At 43.4% G+C, this 22,827-nt stretch overlaps 12 non-coding genes and 1 pseudogene across 12 annotated transcripts; all 13 read left to right on the top strand.

Annotated features, from left to right (window-relative positions):
* The first annotated feature begins 1,600 nt into the window (after positions 1-1,600).
* Positions 1,601-1,796, top strand: LOC141204357 (U2 spliceosomal RNA). Its single transcript, XR_012275291.1, has one exon. It is a non-coding gene; the product is annotated as a U2 spliceosomal RNA (small nuclear RNA).
* A 1,115-nt stretch (positions 1,797-2,911) lies between these two features.
* LOC141204417 (U2 spliceosomal RNA) lies at positions 2,912-3,027 on the top strand (annotated as a pseudogene).
* A 524-nt stretch (positions 3,028-3,551) lies between these two features.
* On the top strand, positions 3,552-3,733 carry LOC141204231 (U2 spliceosomal RNA). Its single transcript, XR_012275198.1, has one exon. It is a non-coding gene; the product is annotated as a U2 spliceosomal RNA (small nuclear RNA).
* A 6,387-nt stretch (positions 3,734-10,120) lies between these two features.
* Positions 10,121-10,318, top strand: LOC141204268 (U2 spliceosomal RNA). Its single transcript, XR_012275229.1, has one exon. It is a non-coding gene; the product is annotated as a U2 spliceosomal RNA (small nuclear RNA).
* Positions 10,319-11,433: 1,115 nt separating this feature from the next.
* Positions 11,434-11,624, top strand: LOC141204713 (U2 spliceosomal RNA). Its single transcript, XR_012275570.1, has one exon. It is a non-coding gene; the product is annotated as a U2 spliceosomal RNA (small nuclear RNA).
* Positions 11,625-12,739: 1,115 nt separating this feature from the next.
* On the top strand, positions 12,740-12,930 carry LOC141204712 (U2 spliceosomal RNA). The gene has a single exon (XR_012275569.1). It is a non-coding gene; the product is annotated as a U2 spliceosomal RNA (small nuclear RNA).
* A 1,115-nt stretch (positions 12,931-14,045) lies between these two features.
* On the top strand, positions 14,046-14,236 carry LOC141204711 (U2 spliceosomal RNA). Its single transcript, XR_012275568.1, has one exon. It is a non-coding gene; the product is annotated as a U2 spliceosomal RNA (small nuclear RNA).
* Positions 14,237-15,351: 1,115 nt separating this feature from the next.
* Positions 15,352-15,542, top strand: LOC141204091 (U2 spliceosomal RNA). The gene has a single exon (XR_012275063.1). It is a non-coding gene; the product is annotated as a U2 spliceosomal RNA (small nuclear RNA).
* A 1,115-nt stretch (positions 15,543-16,657) lies between these two features.
* LOC141204710 (U2 spliceosomal RNA) lies at positions 16,658-16,848 on the top strand. Its single transcript, XR_012275567.1, has one exon. It is a non-coding gene; the product is annotated as a U2 spliceosomal RNA (small nuclear RNA).
* A 1,115-nt stretch (positions 16,849-17,963) lies between these two features.
* On the top strand, positions 17,964-18,154 carry LOC141204709 (U2 spliceosomal RNA). The gene has a single exon (XR_012275566.1). It is a non-coding gene; the product is annotated as a U2 spliceosomal RNA (small nuclear RNA).
* A 1,112-nt stretch (positions 18,155-19,266) lies between these two features.
* Positions 19,267-19,457, top strand: LOC141204707 (U2 spliceosomal RNA). The gene has a single exon (XR_012275564.1). It is a non-coding gene; the product is annotated as a U2 spliceosomal RNA (small nuclear RNA).
* Positions 19,458-20,572: 1,115 nt separating this feature from the next.
* LOC141204706 (U2 spliceosomal RNA) lies at positions 20,573-20,763 on the top strand. Its single transcript, XR_012275563.1, has one exon. It is a non-coding gene; the product is annotated as a U2 spliceosomal RNA (small nuclear RNA).
* Positions 20,764-21,878: 1,115 nt separating this feature from the next.
* LOC141204218 (U2 spliceosomal RNA) lies at positions 21,879-22,068 on the top strand. Its single transcript, XR_012275186.1, has one exon. It is a non-coding gene; the product is annotated as a U2 spliceosomal RNA (small nuclear RNA).
* The last annotated feature ends 759 nt before the right edge of the window (positions 22,069-22,827 follow it).

The following is a 22,827-nucleotide window of genomic DNA, read 5'->3' as shown; positions in this document are numbered from 1 at the left end:
CAGGGGTGTCCTTTGTCCCCTGTAGCATTTATTTGTGCAATTGAGCCATTGTTGTGTATGCTGAGGAAAGATAAGGTAATTCGTGGTGTGCAAGTGCCGGGAGGTGGAGGAAAAGAATGGAAGGTGAGTGGTTATATGGATGACGTGTGTGTATTATGTGATTCTGAATGTTCGGTGAGGCGGGTGAAGTTGTTAGTGTCTATTTTTTGTGGTGCATCTGCGTTTAAAGTGAATTGGGAAAAGAGTGAGTGTAAGGGTTTTGGAGGCGGAAGTTTAAGTAGGGATGTAGGTGTGAATGTAGTGAATGGACCTATTAAAGTTTTGGGTGTGAAGTTTTCAGAGAGTTTGGATGGGAAAGAAAGTTGGGATGATGCGAAAGGAAAAGTTGAGCAGAAGTTGAATTTTTGGAAATTGAGGAGTTTATCCTTTTTTGGGAAGATTTTAATTGTTAAGAGTGTGGTGTTGCCAATATTTTTATATATTGCGGTAGTATTTCCACCAGGATATATATGTATGAGAAGCTTGAATAGAATTTTATTTGTTTTTTTGTGGAACTCGAAAATGGAGAGAGCTAGGAGAGAAATTTTGGTTAAAAGAGTGGAAAAAGGTGGTTTGGGTTTTCCGAATTTGGACGTGTTTTTTGGTGTGAATATCGTTGTGTTTGTTTTGAAAGTGATTAGGGCGGATGGAAAGTTTTCATCTATGTGTAGGTATTTATTTGGAGCGTATTTGTTTCGTTTAAAGTGGCAAGAAAGGGATTTGCGATGTCCGATTGCTTTTGAGGTGCCTGTATGGTATGTGTGGGTTTATAAGTTTTTGGTGAGGTATGAACTGTGTGATGCAGATGTGAGATTGCTGGAGAATAAGAAGGCTGTGTATAGGATGATTGAATGTAGAGAGGTAGAATGTGGAATAAATATGGTTAGGGGTGGTGATGTGCAGAAGGTTTGGAAGAAAGTGCGGATGAGTGGTATGACCAACAAACAGAGTGAAGTTGTGTGGCAGTCTTTACATGGAGTATTACCTGTGAGAGAGTTTCAGAGGAATAGAGGTTTGGTGAGGAGTGAAATGTGTCCAAGAAATGGCTGTGGTGGAAGGGAAAGTGTGTTGCATGTTTTTTGGAATTGCCAGTATGCTAGAGATGTGATTGGGAGAATGGGGCCTTTGTGTAAAGAATTGTGTGGTGTGAATTTGTTGTCTTTTGAGTTGTTTATGTTTGGTTTGGGAATATGTGATGGGACGAAGGAAAGAGTCTTGTGGTTGATGCTTGCATGTATAAAGGAAGTGTTATGGGATGTGAGGAATGTGTATGTGTTTAAAAGGAAGGAAATTGCTGTAAAGGATAGTGTGAAGGTGATTTTGGGGAAGATGTATGTGTGTTTCCTATGGGACAAAAAGAGGAGAGGGGAAGTGGATGCGGAGGGAATATGGAAAGTTAAAAAGTGGAGATATATTGTTAGTACCTCTTGATTTTTGTTATTGTTGTTTTGAAATATGAAATAAATATTTCCGATGATGATGGGGACAGCAAATTGCGTATTGGATTTGACGCAGCTGTTTTGATGGAATTTTCCTTTGTCTGGTTTCCATAGACTGTGGAATTTCCTCGTCTGAGGAGAAAAAAAAAAAAAAAAAAAAAAAAATCTGTTCTTATCAGTTTAATATCTGATACGTCCCCTATCTGGGGACCATATATTAAATGGATTTTTAGAACAGGGAGATGGAAAAAGAGCTTGCTCTGTCCACTCCACGCATTGACCTGGTATTGCAGTATCTCCAGGACCGGTGCACCCCTTCTTTAATGCAGTTTCTAAAATCAGAAAGAATTGAATTCAATGTTTTTTGTTCATTTTGCTTGTTTGTCGGATTTTGGGATGGACTCTTTGGCTTTGCTTTTCTTCTCCTCATTGGATTTTTCATGTTCAAAGTTGCAGAAGCCAGATTACAAGCTCATTTTGGTTCAACTTCAGCAACTGTGCATTGCATTGCCATGTAATGTGATGCAATGCTATCTTTCTAGCTCTCCCTTTTTACTTCCTTTTGGATAAACAGACATATTAGGCAAGCATTTTGGAGCTTTCACCTAAATAACTACAGGTGGTGAGATAAGCTGCACAATATAATTGACCTTTCAGTATATTGTTGCACACACACCATCTATTTAGCAAATGCCCTTGTTATCAACAGCAGCCTTTTAAACTCACCTGAGCTAACAGGTATGTGCGCTGGTTACTCTGCTGCGCTTAAAATTTCTTTTTTGGTTTGCTACAATGCCTTTTCTGAAACGTTGTCTCCCTCTGCTGGAACACTGACTTCTTTCATTTAATGCCTGCAGACTATAAAAGAGAACCCAACCCAAAAAGTTTGGTTGATTAGTCTGTGGCATTCTGTTAAACTGTTGCTTATGGCGGTCTCTGTGAGCTTCTCAGCGACATTCAGCCAGCCAGGTATCCTGCCTGCAGTAGATGGAATGTGGCAATGGAACGCTGGCTGCGCGTGTCATAATAGGCTCTGAGCCTTTATATACCTGTGCACAGCAGCAGCCACCTTCAGTCTGCTGCTGGACAGCCAGCAGCAGCAGCAGCAGGAGAGGTATGTAATCAGGAGCCCTCCTGCTAAGGGTAGACAGCTGCTCGTTCCACCCCACCCCCCGCCTTAATTGGTTCTCCTCCCTTCCAACGGTGTTGAGGCGGGTGGGAACAGCAGGGGGTGAAGGTGCTGTGTTTAAAGAGGTGGAGTTATGCAGATCTAAAACGCGTGGATTGCAGCAGCAGCAAGCCGAAAAGTGCAGGCATGTAAGGGATCTAGAGGTTGACAACATGTCTTCTTAACGGGAGTCCAGGAGCTCATCTCCACAAATGGACTTTTCAGGATCCTTGGGTGGCTCCGTAGTTTGAAACCAATTCTGGTTATCGCTTCTCGGCCTTTTGGCTAAGATCAAGTGTAGTATCTTTTGAAAAGGCAGTTTTGTCCTTGGGCTTCCCTAGTAAATTGATGCATATTACACACTGGTTTGGTGCACTTGTTAGTACGCCAGGTGGCTCATAGAGTTATCTGATGGAAAACATGGCCCTCCAGGATCGAAGTCACTAGGCTGGGTAAGTGTGAGGGCTTTGGAGCAATGTGCCCCAGGAGTAGGCGCCCTGGTGGGAGTCCAAGCTTACTGGGACTGGGAACCCCAGAAAGACTTGGCTTCGTAGCACGCCGCACCTTTGCCAATCATACTTTCTGAGCAACCCCCCCTATTCCTGGCCTCCGGGCTAGGAAGGGGAATTTTTATAAACCCGGTCGGAGGTCCGGTCAGCTTTGGGCTGAGAAACCAACACAGGCTCCAGCTCCACTAGGGTGGCAGCCTAGATGGAAGCTGGGAGCACGAAAACGGCTCTTCTCCGGCTTCGGCTAGGGAGAGCATCGGAGATCCCTGACCCTCGCTGTGGCCTTCTGGCTCGGAGGGATGGGGATGGTTTATTGGGAACCCTCTCCTCCGGGAAGGGTCCACATGAATCCTCACCTCGTGCGCTGTTTTGGTGTGACTTCGGTCACATTTTTCAGTGCCTTGGATGCAGCTTCAATCAAAAAATCTGTTCTTATCAGTTTAATATCTGATACGTCCCCTATCTGGGGACCATATATTAAATGGATTTTTAGAACAGGGAGATGGAAAAAGAGCTTGCTCTGTCCACTCCACGCATTGACCTGGTATTGCAGTATCTCCAGGACCGGTGCACCCCTTCTTTAATGCAGTTTCTAAAATCAGAAAGAATTGAATTCAATGTTTTTTGTTCATTTTGCTTGTTTGTCGGATTTTGGGATGGACTCTTTGGCTTTGCTTTTCTTCTCCTCATTGGATTTTTCATGTTCAAAGTTGCAGAAGCCAGATTACAAGCTCATTTTGGTTCAACTTCAGCAACTGTGCATTGCATTGCCATGTAATGTGATGCAATGCTATCTTTCTAGCTCTCCCTTTTTACTTCCTTTTGGATAAACAGACATATTAGGCAAGCATTTTGGAGCTTTCACCTAAATAACTACAGGTGGTGAGATAAGCTGCACAATATAATTGACCTTTCAGTATATTGTTGCACACACACCATCTATTTAGCAAATGCCCTTGTTATCAACAGCAGCCTTTTAAACTCACCTGAGCTAACAGGTATGTGCGCTGGTTACTCTGCTGCGCTTAAAATTTCTTTTTTGGTTTGCTACAATGCCTTTTCTGAAACGTTGTCTCCCTCTGCTGGAACACTGACTTCTTTCATTTAATGCCTGCAGACTATAAAAGAGAACCCAACCCAAAAAGTTTGGTTGATTAGTCTGTGGCATTCTGTTAAACTGTTGCTTATGGCGGTCTCTGTGAGCTTCTCAGCGACATTCAGCCAGCCAGGTATCCTGCCTGCAGTAGATGGAATGTGGCAATGGAACGCTGGCTGCGCGTGTCATAATAGGCTCTGAGCCTTTATATACCTGTGCACAGCAGCAGCCACCTTCAGTCTGCTGCTGGACAGCCAGCAGCAGCAGCAGCAGGAGAGGTATGTAATCAGGAGCCCTCCTGCTAAGGGTAGACAGCTGCTCGTTCCACCCCACCCCCCGCCTTAATTGGTTCTCCTCCCTTCCAACGGTGTTGAGGCGGGTGGGAACAGCAGGGGGTGAAGGTGCTGTGTTTAAAGAGGTGGAGTTATGCAGATCTAAAACGCGTGGATTGCAGCAGCAGCAAGCCGAAAAGTGCAGGCATGTAAGGGATCTAGAGGTTGACAACATGTCTTCTTAACGGGAGTCCAGGAGCTCATCTCCACAAATGGACTTTTCAGGATCCTTGGGTGGCTCCGTAGTTTGAAACCAATTCTGGTTATCGCTTCTCGGCCTTTTGGCTGAGACCAAGTGCTTCACAGCAGGAGGTTTCAGTTGAAGGGCACTCAGGTACCCCTCTCCTTGGCCTGGCAGGATCGTCCACTTCGGTGGGCTTCACCTGCCTGCTGCTATTAGGGAGAGGGATTAGTCCTAGGGTAACGGGCAGCGATCCCCCAGCCTTCAGGTGCTTTATCACAAAGCTCTGAAGGCGCAGATTGCAGGCGGTTGCAATTTGCATTTTGTTGCGCCATACCATGGAGGTTGACCCCAACCTCGTGCCTCTATATGCGAGGCTCAAGAACACCATAAGGGTCCGCTTTACGGCTGGTGGTTCCGATATGCGGAATCTGGGATATGTAGTCCAGGACGTGCTTGAGAAACTGCTCCACGTCAGAACCAACGAAATCCTTTCTATCCAGGATTATCCTCGACGTGGAGACTATGATGTAACCTTTACTGGCGAAGGTATTTTCAAAGATGTTTTGTCCAGAGTTAAGTCGGTAGAAAATAGCCCTGGTCTAAAAGGGATTCAGATTATCGAGCACGTCCTGGATGAGGTAAAGATGGTGGTTGTGAAAATCTTCTCACCCTTCATAACGGCACCAGAGGTTATTTCCTTTTTGTCAGTTTATTTTAAAAGTGTGAAATTGATTGGGAAAGTGTTGAATGAGTTTAACATCTGGACCTCAAAATGGAAGTTTTTAGTAAAATGTGAAAGAGACCCAAAATTCCCTGGAGGTGTGAGACTTCCTCCAGCTCGATTTAAAAAAGGGCAAACTAATGGGGATTTTTTTTTCTCAGGAATGCCACTTTTCTGTAGGTATTGTGGTCTCTATGGGCACTCTAAGGATAGTTGTGGTGCCACTTGTAGAAATTGTGCCAGTACTGAACATGACACAAAGGAGTGCCCAAATGAAAAAAAATGCTCTTTTTGTCGGACACCTGGTCATTTCTATTTTTCTTGCCCTCACAGGTTCAGAGAGGATGAACAAAAACAAAAGGAGAAGTCTAAGACATCCGGGAATGGACGGGCCAATCAGACCACCCCTCAGGAGGAGGAACAGCAACCTGGAGCCTCGGGAGGTGATAAGGGCGCTTCGACTAGTAACAATCCCTCCGAGTCAATGACAGGTAACTCACAGGAGCCCAGGAGCTGGCTGAAAGACCATAAGGAGGCTAAAAGGAAGGCTGAGAAAGATCATAAAGGGGCGGTCGGTAAGGCCAAAAAAGAGCGCCAAAAGGCTGACACCGAGCCCAAAATTCCCACTGGGTCTCACGAGAGCGAGGGCGGTACGTGGCATTTGGTGAGGTCTCATAATAAGAAAAAGAATGGTTCCGTGGAGGTGGCTAATAGGGAGGAGATGGATACATCCCCTCACGGGGGTGTAGACTCTGGAATCCCGAGGTCCCGGGGCTCTGCTGCCCCAGGTGGGGCCCCGAACCTGGCTGCCTCCGGGGACTCTGAGGCTCCGCCATGTGCGCAGCCTGCCCCTGTATTACATCCCTCTGCGGGTCAGCAGGGGAGTGCGGAGCCTCTCGGAGACCCACCTGACGAGGACCTAAATGGTCAGCCTATGGAGACCCAGTGTAACCTTTCTCTCAATATCCTTCCGAGCTACACCCCAGTAGCGTCGGGTCTTAATTTAAGTGAATGTTCCTTCTCCGATGATGAAGACTCTTTGATAACGGTGGATTCAGAAGAGGGCGTTGATGAAAGTCCAAGTGGTCTGATCCGTCCATCGGATAGGTAAAGTCCAGTTTTTGTTTCTTCCTAACCATTTGTTATGATGGCTGACATTAGTGGTGTTTCCCTCAATGTGAGAGGCATAGGATCCAAGACCAGAAGAGCTACTGTTTTACATTTTTTAACCTGTTTTACAGCTTCTGTTTTCTTTTTACAAGAATGTCATATCCCTCATAAGATTTCTTACAAAAAATATAAGGAAGAGTGGAAACATGGTCCATCGGTCTGGTCTGGATCAAATGCAACTGGATCAGCCGGGGTAGCTATACTTTTTAAGGGAAATGTGTCTATTGATTTTATCCAAGATATTTTACCGGGTCGTATTCTGTTAGTTAAGGCTTTTATTGATGGGACAAGATGGCAGTTTTTAAATTTTTATGGGTCACCTGATAAAAATGAAAGGGCTGATATGCTGGAAATTTTACCTTTATTTATTAACATTTCTGAACCTTTTATCCTGGCAGGTGATTTTAATTGTATTTTAAAAGGCGAAAGCCGACGCTCCGGTTCCGTGAGTAGAAATTATGACAAAACGTCTGGAATGTTAAGCAATATTATAAATGATTGTAAATTAACTGATGTGTATAAAGAATGTAACAAGGATAGCCCTATAGACGCTGGTTTCACCTGGAGCAATTCTACATGTAGCTCCAGGATAGATTTTGTTTTAGGTTCAGAAAAAATACTGCCAGTGAAATGTGAAGTTTTAACTAATATTCTCTCAGATCACAAGGTTTTATCTTTTAGAGTGAGGATTAATGGAAAGAAGAAATGTGGTAAGAAATCTTGGAAATTGAATGTGTCCCTTTTAAAAGATCCACAAATTTTATCGGATTTTATTGAGTTTTATGTAAAGTGTAGAAAAAGGAAAAACCCCAATATTTCTTTTAGCTCCTGGTGGGATAGAATGAAAATAAGCATTAAAGATTTCTTTATTAAGAAAAGCATACAAAAAGCTAAAGAAAAGTTTGAGATCTATAATTTTCTTAATATCAGGTTACAGACATTGTACAAATTCAAAGACAATGGTCTGGATGTAGGTAATGATATATTGAGTCTTAAAGGAGAAATTTCAAAGTGGTTGGAACAAAAAGGAAAAGAACTGATTTTTCGTTCAAAGGTAAAACACGTAGAAGAGGATGAGACTTGTTCCAGGTATTTTTTTAAGAAAAACAAACAGACAAAAACAATAATTGATAACATAGATGGAGATAATAATATCAACGTTATATTGGATAAGGTAAATGTCTATTTTAATGATCTTTTTAATGTAAAAACTGTAGACCATGATTTAATACACACTTTCCTGGGGGAGATCAAGTCCACCCTAGATGCTGATGCCCAAAGTTTTTTATCCCAACCTCTAGTTGAGGAAGAGATTTTAGAAACCATGAAGAGTTTTAAAAATGGTAAAGTGCCCGGCCCTGATGGTATCCCCATAGAGTTTTATATAAGTTTTTATGATATTTTAAAAGATGATTTGTTTAATTTGTTTTCCGAAGTTTTTAATAATAAGGTTTTACTCAACTCATGGAAGAAAGGTGAGGTATCACTACTATACAAAAAAGGTGACAAAACGGATCTTAAAAACTGGAGGCCGATAACTCTTTTAAATAGTGATTACAAAATTATGGCTAAGATCTGTGCAAATCGGTTGAAAAAGGTGATACATAAAGTAATTCATGCAAATCAGGTATGCGGGGTACCTGGGCGTAGTATCTGGGACAATTTAAACCTGGTGAAAGATTGTATTGAAGATGTAAAAACCAGAAAGACAAAGATGTCAATCCTAGCGGTGGATTTTGAGAAAGCTTTTGACCGCGTGTCTCATTTTTATCTTTTTAAAGTTTTAGAAAAAATGGGCATTCCGGGTGGGTTTTTATTGTCTCTTAAAGCTTTTTATAATGATTGTACGAGTGAGATTTTAGTTAATGGTTTTAAAACAAAAGAGGTAGTTTTAAAATCAGGGGTGAAGCAGGGTTGCCCTTTGTCCCCCCTGCTTTTTATATGTGCTGTAGAACCCCTTTTATGTACAATACGCCAGGATAAGCAAATATGTGGAGTACCCTTACCCGGAGGGAACGGTCTACAAGTTAAAGTTGTAAGCTATATGGATGATGTAGCCGTGTTTGGATGTGATGTACCTTCAATACAAAAAACGATAAGCCAAATTCAGTCTTTTTGTACAGTTTCCGGTTTTAAAATTAATCTTACTAAATGTAATATTTTAAATGTCGGGGGGATGAGTTTACATGATGTACCAATTGCAGTTACAGATTCCATTACTATTTTAGGTGTTTCTTTTAATGAATCTAATAATGGTTTTAATAGCTGGGATGCGGCAGCACAGAAAATTAATCAGAAAATCTGCATGTGGAATATGAGAAAGCTGTCAATGGAAGGTAAAGTTCTGATTGTAAAAATGGTGATATTACCTATCCTGTTATATCTTAGTTTGGTGTTCCCCCCTCCTACAAATTTGTTGAAACGAATTACAAAAGTATGTTTTACCTTTTTTTGGGGCTCAAAAATGGAGAAACTCAAAAGAGAAATTGTGACAAAGCCAAAGGTTAAAGGTGGGAAAGATTTCCCTGTTTTAGATAAGTTTCTTTTAATACATTTTTTCTGTTTCTGTTTTAAAACCCTTTTTAAAGATAATTACCTTTCCTATTTTATGCGTTTTAACACTGGTTTTCTCATGAGAAGGTTTGGTTGGTTTGAAACAGTTTTATCCTCTCCTTATGCTTTTAACCTGCCTGCACATTATGAGATTTTAAAGAAAATTATTCTTGATTTTAATTTGAATAAGAAACAGACAGGGGATCTATGTAACAGCAAGACACTACTCAAACAAATTAGTACTGATGTGACGTTGTGTGATATTGAACGTTATGATGATGACAAAACTGTACACATATGGAAAACGATTAACGCCCCTTATCTTTTTAATGTACAGAAAGACATGTCTTGGAGCTGCGCACACCACTGTCTTCCTTGCCGGGCATTCCAGTACAGAAGAGGTTTTGTGAGGTCTGCCATCTGCCCAAGAGAAGGTTGTCAAGAAGAAGAGACAGTGAAGCATCTTTTATGGACTTGTGCTTTTGCTAAAGAGTTCTGGAGAAGACTAATCCCCCTGCTGAAGAAAATGGTGGACCTCAAGGACTTTAATTTTGCATCAGTGTTATATGGTCTTCTGGAATGCCCAACAATGGACCAAAAAATAATGGCGTGGAAGATAGTGAATTGTGCCAAGATAGCGCTCTGGAATGCTAGAAATATTGCTGTTTTTAAACATGAAATGTTACCAGTAGATGATGTTTTAGCCTTTTGTAAAAGTGAAATGTACATATACTATTTATTGGACAGGAAAAAGAATGTAACGTTGGCAGGCAAATGGCTTTTTAACCTATGGAATATTTGAAGTCTTGTAAAATTTGCTGTGATGGAATTTTTATTTTTCTTTGAAGTCCCGAAAGTGTAATGTGGATGTAATGGTTTTATTTCTGTAATTTGTTAAATTTTAAATAAACGGTTTTTATCCCCATGTGGGGGATAGCCAAATTAAAAAAAAAATCTGTTCTTATCAGTTTAATATCTGATACGTCCCCTATCTGGGGACCATATATTAAATGGATTTTTAGAACAGGGAGATGGAAAAAGAGCTTGCTCTGTCCACTCCACGCATTGACCTGGTATTGCAGTATCTCCAGGACCGGTGCACCCCTTCTTTAATGCAGTTTCTAAAATCAGAAAGAATTGAATTCAATGTTTTTTGTTCATTTTGCTTGTTTGTCGGATTTTGGGATGGACTCTTTGGCTTTGCTTTTCTTCTCCTCATTGGATTTTTCATGTTCAAAGTTGCAGAAGCCAGATTACAAGCTCATTTTGGTTCAACTTCAGCAACTGTGCATTGCATTGCCATGTAATGTGATGCAATGCTATCTTTCTAGCTCTCCCTTTTTACTTCCTTTTGGATAAACAGACATATTAGGCAAGCATTTTGGAGCTTTCACCTAAATAACTACAGGTGGTGAGATAAGCTGCACAATATAATTGACCTTTCAGTATATTGTTGCACACACACCATCTATTTAGCAAATGCCCTTGTTATCAACAGCAGCCTTTTAAACTCACCTGAGCTAACAGGTATGTGCGCTGGTTACTCTGCTGCGCTTAAAATTTCTTTTTTGGTTTGCTACAATGCCTTTTCTGAAACGTTGTCTCCCTCTGCTGGAACACTGACTTCTTTCATTTAATGCCTGCAGACTATAAAAGAGAACCCAACCCAAAAAGTTTGGTTGATTAGTCTGTGGCATTCTGTTAAACTGTTGCTTATGGCGGTCTCTGTGAGCTTCTCAGCGACATTCAGCCAGCCAGGTATCCTGCCTGCAGTAGATGGAATGTGGCAATGGAACGCTGGCTGCGCGTGTCATAATAGGCTCTGAGCCTTTATATACCTGTGCACAGCAGCAGCCACCTTCAGTCTGCTGCTGGACAGCCAGCAGCAGCAGCAGCAGGAGAGGTATGTAATCAGGAGCCCTCCTGCTAAGGGTAGACAGCTGCTCGTTCCACCCCACCCCCCGCCTTAATTGGTTCTCCTCCCTTCCAACGGTGTTGAGGCGGGTGGGAACAGCAGGGGGTGAAGGTGCTGTGTTTAAAGAGGTGGAGTTATGCAGATCTAAAACGCGTGGATTGCAGCAGCAGCAAGCCGAAAAGTGCAGGCATGTAAGGGATCTAGAGGTTGACAACATGTCTTCTTAACGGGAGTCCAGGAGCTCATCTCCACAAATGGACTTTTCAGGATCCTTGGGTGGCTCCGTAGTTTGAAACCAATTCTGGTTATCGCTTCTCGGCCTTTTGGCTAAGATCAAGTGTAGTATCTGTTCTTATCAGTTTAATATCTGATACGTCCCCTATCTGGGGACCATATATTAAATGGATTTTTAGAACAGGGAGATGGAAAAAGAGCTTGCTCTGTCCACTCCACGCATTGACCTGGTATTGCAGTATCTCCAGGACCGGTGCACCCCTTCTTTAATGCAGTTTCTAAAATCAGAAAGAATTGAATTCAATGTTTTTTGTTCATTTTGCTTGTTTGTCGGATTTTGGGATGGACTCTTTGGCTTTGCTTTTCTTCTCCTCATTGGATTTTTCATGGTCAAAGTTGCAGAAGCCAGATTACAAGTTCATTTTGGTTCAACTTCAGCAACTGTGCATTGCATTGCCATGTAATGTGATGCAATGCTATCTTTCTAGCTCTCCCTTTTTACTTCCTTTTGGATAAACAGACATATTAGGCAAGCATTTTGGAGCTTTCACCTAAATAACTACAGGTGGTGAGATAAGCTGCACAATATAATTGACCTTTCAGTATATTGTTGCACACACACCATCTATTTAGCAAATGCCCTTGTTATCAACAGCAGCCTTTTAAACTCACCTGAGCTAACAGGTATGTGCGCTGGTTACTCTGCTGCGCTTAAAATTTCTTTTTTGGTTTGCTACAATGCCTTTTCTGAAACGTTGTCTCCCTCTGCTGGAACACTGACTTCTTTCATTTAATGCCTGCAGACTATAAAAGAGAACCCAACCCAAAAAGTTTGGTTGACTTGTCTGTGGCATTCTGTTAAACTGTTGCTTATGGCGGTCTCTGTGAGCTTCTCAGCGACATTCAGCCAGCCAGGTATCCTGCCTGCAGTAGATGGAATGTGGCAATGGAACGCTGGCTGCGCGTGTCATAATAGGCTCTGAGCCTTTATATACCTGTGCACAGCAGCAGCCACCTTCAGTCTGCTGCTGGACAGCCAGCAGCAGCAGCAGCAGGAGAGGTATGTAATCAGGAGCCCTCCTGCTAAGGGTAGACAGCTGCTCGTTCCACCCCACCCCCCGCCTTAATTGGTTCTCCTCCCTTCCAACGGTGTTGAGGCGGGTGGGAACAGCAGGGGGTGAAGGTGCTGTGTTTAAAGAGGTGGAGTTATGCAGATCTAAAACGCGTGGATTGCAGCAGCAGCAAGCCGAAAAGTGCAGGCATGTAAGGGATCTAGAGGTTGACAACATGTCTTCTTAACGGGAGTCCAGGAGCTCATCTCCACAAATGGACTTTTCAGGATCCTTGGGTGGCTCCATAGTTTGAAACCAATTCTGGTTATCGCTTCTCGGCCTTTTGGCTAAGATCAAGTGTAGTATCTGTTCTTATCAGTTTAATATCTGATACGTCCCCTATCTGGGGACCATATATTAAATGGATTTTTAGAACAGGGAGATGGAAAAAGAGCTTGCTCTGTCCACTCCACGCATTGACCTGGTATTGCAGTATCTCCAGGACCGGTGCACCCCTTCTTTAATGCAGTTTCTAAAATCAGAAAGAATTGAATTCAATGTTTTTTGTTCATTTTGCTTGTTTGTCGGATTTTGGGATGGACTCTTTGGCTTTGCTTTTCTTCTCCTCATTGGATTTTTCATGTTCAAAGTTGCAGAAGCCAGATTACAAGCTCATTTTGGTTCAACTTCAGCAACTGTGCATTGCATTGCCATGTAATGTGATGCAATGCTATCTTTCTAGCTCTCCCTTTTTACTTCCTTTTGGATAAACAGACATATTAGGCAAGCATTTTGGAGCTTTCACCTAAATAACTACAGGTGGTGAGATAAGCTGCACAATATAATTGACCTTTCAGTATATTGTTGCACACACACCATCTATTTAGCAAATGCCCTTGTTATCAACAGCAGCCTTTTAAACTCACCTGAGCTAACAGGTATGTGCGCTGGTTACTCTGCTGCGCTTAAAATTTCTTTTTTGGTTTGCTACAATGCCTTTTCTGAAACGTTGTCTCCCTCTGCTGGAACACTGACTTCTTTCATTTAATGCCTGCAGACTATAAAAGAGAACCCAACCCAAAAAGTTTGGTTGATTAGTCTGTGGCATTCTGTTAAACTGTTGCTTATGGCGGTCTCTGTGAGCTTCTCAGCGACATTCAGCCAGCCAGGTATCCTGCCTGCAGTAGATGGAATGTGGCAATGGAACGCTGGCTGCGCGTGTCATAATAGGCTCTGAGCCTTTATATACCTGTGCACAGCAGCAGCCACCTTCAGTCTGCTGCTGGACAGCCAGCAGCAGCAGCAGCAGGAGAGGTATGTAATCAGGAGCCCTCCTGCTAAGGGTAGACAGCTGCTCGTTCCACCCCACCCCCCGCCTTAATTGGTTCTCCTCCCTTCCAACGGTGTTGAGGCGTGTGGGAACAGCAGGGGGTGAAGGTGCTGTGTTTAAAGAGGTGGAGTTATGCAGATCTAAAACGCGTGGATTGCAGCAGCAGCAAGCCGAAAAGTGCAGGCATGTAAGGGATCTAGAGGTTGACAACATGTCTTCTTAACGGGAGTCCAGGAGCTCATCTCCACAAATGGACTTTTCAGGATCCTTGGGTGGCTCCGTAGTTTGAAACCAATTCTGGTTATCGCTTCTCGGCCTTTTGGCTAAGATCAAGTGTAGTATCTGTTCTTATCAGTTTAATATCTGATACGTCCCCTATCTGGGGACCATATATTAAATGGATTTTTAGAACAGGGAGATGGAAAAAGAGCTTGCTCTGTCCACTCCACGCATTGACCTGGTATTGCAGTATCTCCAGGACCGGTGCACCCCTTCTTTAATGCAGTTTCTAAAATCAGAAAGAATTGAATTCAATGTTTTTTGTTCATTTTGCTTGTTTGTCGGATTTTGGGATGGACTCTTTGGCTTTGCTTTTCTTCTCCTCATTGGATTTTTCATGTTCAAAGTTGCAGAAGCCAGATTACAAGCTCATTTTGGTTCAACTTCAGCAACTGTGCATTGCATTGCCATGTAATGTGATGCAATGCTATCTTTCTAGCTCTCCCTTTTTACTTCCTTTTGGATAAACAGACATATTAGGCAAGCATTTTGGAGCTTTCACCTAAATAACTACAGGTGGTGAGATAAGCTGCACAATATAATTGACCTTTCAGTATATTGTTGCACACACACCATCTATTTAGCAAATGCCCTTGTTATCAACAGCAGCCTTTTAAACTCACCTGAGCTAACAGGTATGTGCGCTGGTTACTCTGCTGCGCTTAAAATTTCTTTTTTGGTTTGCTACAATGCCTTTTCTGAAACGTTGTCTCCCTCTGCTGGAACACTGACTTCTTTCATTTAATGCCTGCAGACTATAAAAGAGAACCCAACCCAAAAAGTTTGGTTGATTAGTCTGTGGCATTCTGTTAAACTGTTGCTTATGGCGGTCTCTGTGAGCTTCTCAGCGACATTCAACCAGCCAGGTATCCTGCCTGCAGTAGATGGAATGTGGCAATGGAACGCTGGCTGCGCGTGTCATAATAGGCTCTGAGCCTTTATATACCTGTGCACAGCAGCAGCCACCTTCAGTCTGCTGCTGGACAGCCAGCAGCAGCAGCAGCAGGAGAGGTATGTAATCAGGAGCCCTCCTGCTAAGGGTAGACAGCTGCTCGTTCCACCCCACCCCCCGCCTTAATTGGTTCTCCTCCCTTCCAACGGTGTTGAGGCGGGTGGGAACAGCAGGGGGTGAAGGTGCTGTGTTTAAAGAGGTGGAGTTATGCAGATCTAAAACGCGTGGATTGCAGCAGCAGCAAGCCGAAAAGTGCAGGCATGTAAGGGATCTAGAGGTTGACAACATGTCTTCTTAACGGGAGTCCAGGAGCTCATCTCCACAAATGGACTTTTCAGGATCCTTGGGTGGCTCCGTAGTTTGAAACCAATTCTGGTTATCGCTTCTCAGCCTTTTGGCTAAGATCAAGTGTAGTATCTGTTCTTATCAGTTTAATATCTGATACGTCCCCTATCTGGGGACCATATATTAAATGGATTTTTAGAACAGGGAGATGGAAAAAGAGCTTGCTCTGTCCACTCCACGCATTGACCTGGTATTGCAGTATCTCCAGGACCGGTGCACCCCTTCTTTAATGCAGTTTCTAAAATCAGAAAGAATTGAATTCAATGTTTTTTGTTCATTTTGCTTGTTTGTCGGATTTTGGGATGGACTCTTTGGCTTTGCTTTTCTTCTCCTCATTGGATTTTTCATGTTCAAAGTTGCAGAAGCCACATTACAAGCTCATTTTGGTTCAACTTCAGCAACTGTGCATTGCATTGCCATGTAATGTGATGCAATGCTATCTTTCTAGCTCTCCCTTTTTACTTCCTTTTGGATAAACAGACATATTAGGCAAGCATTTTGGAGCTTTCACCTAAATAACTACAGGTGGTGAGATAAGCTGCACAATATAATTGACCTTTCAGTATATTGTTGCACACACACCATCTATTTAGCAAATGCCCTTGTTATCAACAGCAGCCTTTTAAACTCACCTGAGCTAACAGGTATGTGCGCTGGTTACTCTGCTGCGCTTAAAATTTCTTTTTTGGTTTGCTACAATGCCTTTTCTGAAACGTTGTCTCCCTCTGCTGGAACACTGACTTCTTTCATTTAATGCCTGCAGACTATAAAAGAGAACCCAACCCAAAAAGTTTGGTTGATTAGTCTGTGGCATTCTGTTAAACTGTTGCTTATGGCGGTCTCTGTGAGCTTCTCAGCGACATTCAGCCAGCCAGGTATCCTGCCTGCAGTAGATGGAATGTGGCAATGGAACGCTGGCTGCGCGTGTCATAATAGGCTCTGAGCCTTTATATACCTGTGCACAGCAGCAGCCACCTTCAATCTGCTGCTGGACAGCCAGCAGCAGCAGCAGCAGGAGAGGTATGTAATCAGGAGCCCTCCTGCTAAGGGTAGACAGCTGCTCGTTCCACCCCACCCCCCGCCTTAATTGGTTCTCCTCCCTTCCAACGGTGTTGAGGCGGGTGGGAACAGCAGGGGGTGAAGGTGCTGTGTTTAAAGAGGTGGAGTTATGCAGATCTAAAACGCGTGGATTGCAGCAGCAGCAAGCCGAAAAGTGCAGGCATGTAAGGGATCTAGAGGTTGACAACATGTCTTCTTAACGGGAGTCCAGGAGCTCATCTCCACAAATGGACTTTTCAGGATCCTTGGGTGGCTCCGTAGTTTGAAACCAATTCTGGTTATCGCTTCTCGGCCTTTTGGCTAAGATCAAGTGTAGTATCTGTTCTTATCAGTTTAATATCTGATACGTCCCCTATCTGGGGACCATATATTAAATGGATTTTTAGAACAGGGAGATGGAAAAAGAGCTTGCTCTGTCCACTCCACGCATTGACCTGGTATTGCAGTATCTCCAGGACCGGTGCACCCCTTCTTTAATGCAGTTTCTAAAATCAGAAAGAATTGAATTCAATGTTTTTTGTTCATTTTGCTTGTTTGTCGGATTTTGGGATGGACTCTTTGGCTTTGCTTTTCTTCTCCTCATTGGATTTTTCATGTTCAAAGTTGCAGAAGCCAGATTACAAGCTCATTTTGGTTCAACTTCAGCAACTGTGCATTGCATTGCCATGTAATGTGATGCAATGCTATCTTTCTAGCTCTCCCTTTTTACTTCCTTTTGGATAAACAGACATATTAGGCAAGCATTTTGGAGCTTTCACCTAAATAACTACAGGTGGTGAGATAAGCTGCACAATATAATTGACCTTTCAGTATATTGTTGCACACACACCATCTATTTAGCAAATGCCCTTGTTATCAACAGCAGCCTTTTAAACTCACCTGAGCTAACAGGTATGTGCGCTGGTTACTCTGCTGCGCTTAAAATTTCTTTTTTGGTTTGCTACAATGCCTTTTCTGAAACGTTGTCTCCCTCTGCTGGAACACTGACTTCTTTCATTTAATGCCTGCAGACTATAAAAGAGAACCCAACCCAAAAAGTTTGGTTGATTAGTCTGTGGCATTCTGTTAAACTGTTGCTTATGGCGGTCTCTGTGAGCTTCTCAGCGACATTCAGCCAGCCAGGTATCCTGCCTGCAGTAGATGGAATGTGGCAATGGAACGCTGGCTGCGCGTGTCATAATAGGCTCTGAGCCTTTATATACCTGTGCACAGCAGCAGCCACCTTCAGTCTGCTGCTGGACAGCCAGCAGCAGCAGCAGCAGGAGAGGTATGTAACCAGGAGCCCTCCTGCTAAGGGTAGACAGCTGCTCGTTCCACCCCACCCCCCGCCTTAATTGGTTCTCCTCCCTTCCAACGGTGTTGAGGCGGGTGGGAACAGCAGGGGGTGAAGGTGCTGTGTTTAAAGAGGTGGAGTTATGCAGATCTAAAACGCGTGGATTGCAGCAGCAGCAAGCCGAAAAGTGCAGGCATGTAAGGGATCTAGAGGTTGACAACATGTCTTCTTAACGGGAGTCCAGGAGCTCATCTCCACAAATGGACTTTTCAGGATCCTTGGGTGGCTCCGTAGTTTGAAACCAATTCTGGTTATCGCTTCTCGGCCTTTTGGCTAAGATCAAGTGTAGTATCTGTTCTTATCAGTTTAATATCTGATACGTCCCCTATCTGGGGACCATATATTAAATGGATTTTTAGAACAGGGAGATGGAAAAAGAGCTTGCTCTGTCCACTCCACGCATTGACCTGGTATTGCAGTATCTCCAGGACCGGTGCACCCCTTCTTTAATGCAGTTTCTAAAATCAGAAAGAATTGAATTCAATGTTTTTTGTTCATTTTGCTTGTTTGTCGGATTTTGGGATGGACTCTTTGGCTTTGCTTTTCTTCTCCTCATTGGATTTTTCATGTTCAAAGTTGCAGAAGCCAGATTACAAGCTCATTTTGGTTCAACTTCAGCAACTGTGCATTGCATTGCCATGTAATGTGATGCAATGCTATCTTTCTAGCTCTCCCTTTTTACTTCCTTTTGGATAAACAGACATATTAGGCAAGCATTTTGGAGCTTTCACCTAAATAACTACAGGTGGTGAGATAAGCTGCACAATATAATTGACCTTTCAGTATATTGTTGCACACACACCATCTATTTAGCAAATGCCCTTGTTATCAACAGCAGCCTTTTAAACTCACCTGAGCTAACAGGTATGTGCGCTGGTTACTCTGCTGCGCTTAAAATTTCTTTTTTGGTTTGCTACAATGCCTTTTCTGAAACGTTGTCTCCCTCTGCTGGAACACTGACTTCTTTCATTTAATGCCTGCAGACTATAAAAGAGAACCCAACCCAAAAAGTTTGGTTGATTAGTCTGTGGCATTCTGTTAAACTGTTGCTTATGGCGGTCTCTGTGAGCTTCTCAGCGACATTCAGCCAGCCAGGTATCCTGCCTGCAGTAGATGGAATGTGGCAATGGAACGCTGGCTGCGCGTGTCATAATAGGCTCTGAGCCTTTATATACCTGTGCACAGCAGCAGCCACCTTCAGTCTGCTGCTGGACAGCCAGCAGCAGCAGCAGGAGAGGTATGTAATCAGGAGCCCTCCTGCTAAGGGTAGACAGCTGCTCGTTCCACCCCACCCCCCGCCTTAATTGGTTCTCCTCCCTTCCAACGGTGTTGAGGCGGGTGGGAACAGCAGGGGGTGAAGGTGCTGTGTTTAAAGAGGTGGAGTTATGCAGATCTAAAACGCGTGGATTGCAGCAGCAGCAAGCCGAAAAGTGCAGGCATGTAAGGGATCTAGAGGTTGACAACATGTCTTCTTAACGGGAGTCCAGGAGCTCATCTCCACAAATGGACTTTTCAGGATCCTTGGGTGGCTCCGTAGTTTGAAACCAATTCTGGTTATCGCTTCTCGGCCTTTTGGCTAAGATCAAGTGTAGTATCTGTTCTTATCAGTTTAATATCTGATACGTCCCCTATCTGGGGACCATATATTAAATGGATTTTTAGAACAGGGAGATGGAAAAAGAGCTTGCTCTGTCCACTCCACGCATTGACCTGGTATTGCAGTATCTCCAGGACCGGTGCACCCCTTCTTTAATGCAGTTTCTAAAATCAGAAAGAATTGAATTCAATGTTTTTTGTTCATTTTGCTTGTTTGTCGGATTTTGGGATGGACTCTTTGGCTTTGCTTTTCTTCTCCTCATTGGATTTTTCATGTTCAAAGTTGCAGAAGCCAGATTACAAGCTCATTTTGGTTCAACTTCAGCAACTGTGCATTGCATTGCCATGTAATGTGATGCAATGCTATCTTTCTAGCTCTCCCTTTTTACTTCCTTTTGGATAAACAGACATATTAGGCAAGCATTTTGGAGCTTTCACCTAAATAACTACAGGTGGTGAGATAAGCTGCACAATATAATTGACCTTTCAGTATATTGTTGCACACACACCATCTATTTAGCAAATGCCCTTGTTATCAACAGCAGCCTTTTAAACTCACCTGAGCTAACAGGTATGTGCGCTGGTTACTCTGCTGCGCTTAAAATTTCTTTTTTGGTTTGCTACAATGCCTTTTCTGAAACGTTGTCTCCCTCTGCTGGAACACTGACTTCTTTCATTTAATGCCTGCAGACTATAAAAGAGAACCCAACCCAAAAAGTTTGGTTGATTAGTCTGTGGCATTCTGTTAAACTGTTGCTTATGGCGGTCTCTGTGAGCTTCTCAGCGACATTCAGCCAGCCAGGTATCCTGCCTGCAGTAGATGGAATGTGGCAATGGAACGCTGGCTGCGCGTGTCATAATAGGCTCTGAGCCTTTATATACCTGTGCACAGCAGCAGCCACCTTCAGTCTGCTGCTGGACAGCCAGCAGCAGCAGCAGCAGGAGAGGTATGTAATCAGGAGCCCTCCTGCTAAGGGTAGACAGCTGCTCGTTCCACCCCACCCCCCGCCTTAATTGGTTCTCCTCCCTTCCAACGGTGTTGAGGCGGGTGGGAACAGCAGGGGGTGAAGGTGCTGTGTTTAAAGAGGTGGAGTTATGCAGATCTAAAACGCGTGGATTGCAGCAGCAGCAAGCCGAAAAGTGCAGGCATGTAAGGGATCTAGAGGTTGACAACATGTCTTCTTAACGGGAGTCCAGGAGCTCATCTCCACAAATGGACTTTTCAGGATCCTTGGGTGGCTCCGTAGTTTGAAACCAATTCTGGTTATCGCTTCTCGGCCTTTTGGCTAAGATCAAGTGTAGTATCTGTTCTTATCAGTTTAATATCTGATACGTCCCCTATCTGGGGACCATATATTAAATGGATTTTTAGAACAGGGAGATGGAAAAAGAGCTTGCTCTGTCCACTCCACGCATTGACCTGGTATTGCAGTATCTCCAGGACCGGTGCACCCCTTCTTTAATGCAGTTTCTAAAATCAGAAAGAATTGAATTCAATGTTTTTTGTTCATTTTGCTTGTTTGTCGGATTTTGGGATGGACTCTTTGGCTTTGCTTTTCTTCTCCTCATTGGATTTTTCATGTTCAAAGTTGCAGAAGCCAGATTACAAGCTCATTTTGGTTCAACTTCAGCAACTGTGCATTGCATTGCCATGTAATGTGATGCAATGCTATCTTTCTAGCTCTCCCTTTTTACTTCCTTTTGGATAAACAGACATATTAGGCAAGCATTTTGGAGCTTTCACCTAAATAACTACAGGTGGTGAGATAAGCTGCACAATATAATTGACCTTTCAGTATATTGTTGCACACACACCATCTATTTAGCAAATGCCCTTGTTATCAACAGCAGCCTTTTAAACTCACCTGAGCTAACAGGTATGTGCGCTGGTTACTCTGCTGCGCTTAAAATTTCTTTTTTGGTTTGCTACAATGCCTTTTCTGAAACGTTGTCTCCCTCTGCTGGAACACTGACTTCTTTCATTTAATGCCTGCAGACTATAAAAGAGAACCCAACCCAAAAAGTTTGGTTGATTAGTCTGTGGCATTCTGTTAAACTGTTGCTTATGGCGGTCTCTGTGAGCTTCTCAGCGACATTCAGCCAGCCAGGTATCCTGCCTGCAGTAGATGGAATGTGGCAATGGAACGCTGGCTGCGCGTGTCATAATAGGCTCTGAGCCTTTATATACCTGTGCACAGCAGCAGCCACCTTCAGTCTGCTGCTGGGCAGCCAGCAGCAGCAGCAGCAGGAGAGGTATGTAATCAGGAGCCCTCCTGCTAAGGGTAGACAGCTGCTCGTTCCACCCCACCCCCCGCCTTAATTGGTTCTCCTCCCTTCCAACGGTGTTGAGGCGGGTGGGAACAGCAGGGGGTGAAGGTGCTGTGTTTAAAGAGGTGGAGTTATGCAGATCTAAAACGCGTGGATTGCAGCAGCAGCAAGCCGAAAAGTGCAGGCATGTAAGGGATCTAGAGGTTGACAACATGTCTTCTTAACGGGAGTCCAGGAGCTCATCTCCACAAATGGACTTTTCAGGATCCTTGGGTGGCTCCGTAGTTTGAAACCAATTCTGGTTATCGCTTCTCGGCCTTTTGGCTAAGATCAAGTGTAGTATCTGTTCTTATCAGTTTAATATCTGATACGTTCCCTATCTGGGGACCATATATTAAATGGATTTTTAGAACAGTGAATGGAAAAAGAGCTTGCTCTGTCCACTCCACGCATTGACCTGGTATTGCAGTATCTCCAGGACCGGTGCACCCCTTCTTTAATGCAGTTTCTAAAATCAGAAAGAATTGAATTCAATGTTTTTTGTTCATTTTGCTTGTTTGTCGGATTTTGGGATGGACTCTTTGGCTTTGCTTTTCTTCTCCTCATTGGATTTTTCATGTTCAAAGTTGCAGAAGCCAGATTACAAGCTCATTTTGGTTCAACTTCAGCAACTGTGCATTGCATTGCCATGTAATGTGATGCAATGCTATCTTTCTAGCTCTCCCTTTTTACTTCCTTTTGGATAAACAGACATATTAGGCAAGCATTTTGGAGCTTTCACCTAAATAACTACAGGTGGTGAGATAAGCTGCACAATATAATTGACCTTTCAGTATATTGTTGCACACACACCATCTATTTAGCAAATGCCCTTGTTATCAACAGCAGCCTTTTAAACTCACCTGAGCTAACAGGTATGTGCGCTGGTTACTCTGCTGCGCTTAAAATTTCTTTTTTGGTTTGCTACAATGCCTTTTCTGAAACGTTGTCTCCCTCTGCTGGAACACTGACTTCTTTCATTTAATGCCTGAAGACTATAAAAGAGAACCCAACCCAAAAAGTTTGGTTGATTAGTCTGTGGCATTCTGTTAAACTGTTGCTTATGGCGGTCTCTGTGAGCTTCTCAGCGACATTCAGCCAGCCAGGTATCCTGCCTGCAGTAGATGGAATGTGGCAATGGAACGCTGGCTGCGCGTGTCATAATAGGCTCTGAGCCTTTATATACCTGTGCACAGCAGCAGCCACCTTCAGTC

The sequence above is a fragment of the Phyllobates terribilis genome, unplaced genomic scaffold (genome assembly GCF_046119375.1).
Source record: "Phyllobates terribilis strain yellow unplaced genomic scaffold, ASM4611937v1 Scaffold_134__1_contigs__length_4944459, whole genome shotgun sequence".
In the NCBI taxonomy this organism is placed as follows: Eukaryota; Metazoa; Chordata; class Amphibia; order Anura; family Dendrobatidae; genus Phyllobates; species Phyllobates terribilis.
Note: the sequence above shows the minus strand (reverse complement) of the source record. Positions and strands in the feature narration are given on the sequence as shown.